This window comes from Formica exsecta, unplaced genomic scaffold (genome assembly GCF_003651465.1).
Source record: "Formica exsecta isolate Colony F162 unplaced genomic scaffold, ASM365146v1 scaffold111, whole genome shotgun sequence".
Classification (NCBI taxonomy): Eukaryota; Metazoa; Arthropoda; class Insecta; order Hymenoptera; family Formicidae; genus Formica; species Formica exsecta.
In genome coordinates this window covers 899,681-903,604 of record NW_021848451.1, presented here as the reverse complement: position 1 = coordinate 903,604, position 3,924 = coordinate 899,681, and the positions used below count along the sequence as shown (strand labels likewise).

The window sequence follows — 3,924 nt, the reverse complement described above, 5'->3', positions numbered from 1 at the left end:
GTGACGCCTCTGCCGATATAAAGAGAAGATAAAAACGTTCTCTACAGACTTCATTATAAACTGCACTCCACTCTTCCTCTTTTTATGTTAAACAAGTGCAAATATTAAATTTTTTTACACACATATTTATGTAAAACGCATAATTTTTTTTTTATTTATGCTCTTCTGGATTAAGTCAAAATTCCAAATAACAAACTGAACTATAAAAATTATAAATACCACGCTGCGTAAAATTTTTGTATCGTTACTTGCGCGACATGTCGGAAAATTGCTCCCCCGACAATGGAATTTTTATATCGACGATAATTGCAATACGCGTGCGAACTTTTTTTTTTGACCGTGTATAATTCCATTATTAATTCGTTCGTCACTACGTACGAGATTTTTTTTTTTATTATTTTTATAGTGCTCTCATATAAATTCTTCACATATGAAAATCGTCACCAAACAAAAATTATTTATACTGCATAGAAATTCAAAAACTCAAAAAAAAATAAAAATAAAAAAATAAAAAAATTGGTATGCAAACAAAATTTTAATTTCTTCACTAAACAATACATCATACAATAACTTTTAGTAAATTAATTTTTGAAAAATTATTTAAAATATTTAAAAAAATAAGAAAGAAAACTCGTAAAATTATATTTCAGAATTTTAAAATCAAATAAAATATTTTTGTAAAAGATAAAATATCTTGAATTAAAATAAATCACACACATTAATAAAATTTATCAATTTCTTACAAATAAAATAATAATAGTTAGTATACAAATATATAGTTTTCCGTTGGTTAAATATCGATTAGTATAATAGATATTATTTAGCAAGCATTTGCGTAACGTATTATTCACGAAATAATCTTAAATTTAATTGATTCGTGAAGAAATTGCACTTTCGTTATTTATACGTAATTTCACGATTGCGTAAACGAAACATTCAAATTGCCAAAATAAAAGTACTGACATTATCGAGTCCTCGGCAAGGCTATTGTAACAGTGAGACGATAGCAAATTACTGACATGAGTCGTCTTACCCTTACCCGACGATTATCTCGATTCAACGAAGAATCGAAAACGATAGAGTCTATCGCACGAGATATTCTCGCAATGGCTGAAACGAGAGATATATAATGGTGAAACTTCGCCCATCAAATTTGGCTAACTCTCGCAGGAATTTGCCAGATAATGTTCTGGAACAACGTGACAGATTGCTACCGAAATACTCCCAGACAGAGATAAATTGTTTATCTATTAGCTTCGAGAAATACTTGCTTTGGCACAAACAATTATTAGGAATAGAGTTTGAGCAACTTGAGTGAAATTTAGTTGGATGATAAATTATGAATTAATAAAAATCACAGAAATAAAAAATATAAAATCCGATACTAAATTCAGTAAATTTACATTTAGACATTTAAATGTTCCCTTTGTAAAGTTAGTAAAAACTTTCTGCGGTTTCGCTCGAAACTTTTTATTCGCGTATTAAGCAAACGAAAGAAATCAATTCGGCAAATCGTTAGGATACTGCATAGTTTGGGTGAAAACGGATTTCAACTTTTCAACTTCAACTGTTCGCGAAGATGAGACTGTAAATACTTTATCGGTCACATATATATATAGATTTAAACGAGCTAGCCTCTCGTATCGATGAAACACTAAAAGAGAGGTCGAGAACCTTCTCCCTTTCTCGACCATCGACGAGGGATCCTGCGGAAGTTCGTATACCATCAACGAGATTCCATACACTCAAACTTCTCTCGTGTCGAGGATCTATTATTGGATTCTCATTCTGTCTGTCCTGAACGCCTTGGTCTTACAGGAACTTTGAAGCTACTCGAAGCAGTGATTGTAAATCGGATTCTCCTTGTGACATTGCATCCTCGAAGAAACGCTTTGACAGAATTCGTAACCCATGGCTATGTTACGGATTATGTAACAGTCACCGGATTATATAACAGTAAACTATATAATATGCTATATATAACTAACATAGTGACGTTTCTCGCATGGTTAAACAAGGAAACCTGACGGAGCACCCCATGAGTTTCTAGCAAGCTTAGCTCGATTAAGGTAGAGTTTAAATTTTAGCATTTAATTATCGCTCTTTAATTTTAATGATACAAATCTTTTGAAAAGAAGATGAAAAAAGTGATAATTAAATATGTGTGTGAATGTTATTACTTTAGCTGTCTGTGATGTCAATTTTTTATATAAAATATCGATATGAAATGTGACCTATTCTATGCTTAACTAAACATTAAATACTTATCATCCTGCAATTTATATCATAAAAAGCGTGAATTCAATGATCGATCGCAGGATTAAAGATGCATTAGCCGGGCGTAAAATCTTGAATCTTCCATCTACTTAACTAGGACAAGCAGTAGACGTTGACATGTTCTCGATGGGTGCATTAAAATCGCCACGTTAGGAGATAAAATTTTCCGGAGTCTATTAAGGCCGCGCGTTCTGCCGATAAGAGGTAACCTTCATCGACGGACGGCGATAGGACGTAGTTCCTTGACGGGGTTACCATCCTCGTCTCCGGCGAGAAAGATTCCCGCCGAGCTATTCTACGCCGGCGTCCTCGTTCTTTGACGAGGTCGAAACACATCGTTATCGTTAACTCGCGCCGTTTTCGCCGCAATCTCACGCCGCGATAAATGGCAACTGCGATCTACGAACGAGAACGTGATACGCCTTACAGAAGAATCGTTTCCGTGCCGGGTTTATTAGAATGCTGATTACGGAGAGAAGCCGGAGTGCAAGGAATCAATGCGTTCCAGAAACTTTGTGCTCCGATACTTTTGCTCGAATTCTTTCAGTAAGATATCTCGAAGGCGCTATATTTACCAACGGTTAATTGACAATCGATCTCGTTAATCAATTTAAACATTAAGTTGTCTTTGTACTAAATACTAAATAATCTAAATTAAGATTCCCTCCTCTCTCTCTCTCTCTCACTCTCTCTCTCAGATTATTAAGTAGTTTAGATGCATACATTGCATTCGCACACAGTTGAAAAATTTGTATTAGATTTAATATAAATATTAAATAACAGCAATACACATATATTAGATTAATACATAAATGTGTTAAATATTTTACACAAAAATTTTAACCGGCATATTTTTAATAAGAAAATTAATTTTCCAACTGTGCATTATATCGCAATGTCTTAATATAATTTCTCATGTTAAATCATCAGAGCTAAATAATCATTGGATAACTATTTTTCCACTATCGTTGGAATTCAGTGGAAGTTTCTTCGAAAGTGTCTCATTGGCGTGACTATTGCGATGAAAGGAGACAAAAAAACGATCAAAGCGTTGCGTCATTCGATACAAAGAATCGCATAGATTCACTCACCCGTCTACGAATGAACAACTAAGTTCAACGTTTCGAAACTTCAGCAAGCTGACGGAGCCGCGATCATCGCACAATGACTTTGGCAACCGCAGAGTGACATTAACCGGAAGGATTTCACGCTTTTATGAGTGCGACGATAATCGGGCCAAGTCGTAGCCGTCCACTCCACGGTCTTGGATTCGCAAGATCGATGAAACTCTAACATCGACCGAAACTGTACAGTTTAGTTACGAAAAAGTTTCGTGTTATCGTCAACCCAATATACAAATCTGTCGTGCATCAATTATTCGATTCACTATCGACAGCCGTCATTAGTCATTCGTTGTATAAAGTTTTAATATCACTCGTTTTTGTACATTCTATTATCTCATTCATTTCTTGTCTAAAAAAATGGAACTTTTTTTTGGATCACACGCACGTTTCTGTAAAAAAAAAAAAATTATATTTTTAAAATATATTCCTTTCATTTAAAGTATATAAAAATTTATCCAAAAATGATTGATAGAGATATGCGCGACACTGAAAAAAACTATAAAAAACATGAATACCGAGATAA

At 33.9% G+C, this 3,924-nt stretch overlaps 1 protein-coding gene across 2 annotated transcripts in view; it reads right to left on the bottom strand.

Moving 5' to 3' along the window:
• LOC115236417 (polypeptide N-acetylgalactosaminyltransferase 2) overlaps positions 1-3,924 on the bottom strand; it is a 254,111-nt gene that overhangs the window by 150,943 nt on the left and 99,244 nt on the right. The gene's annotated exons all lie outside the window — the stretch shown is intronic.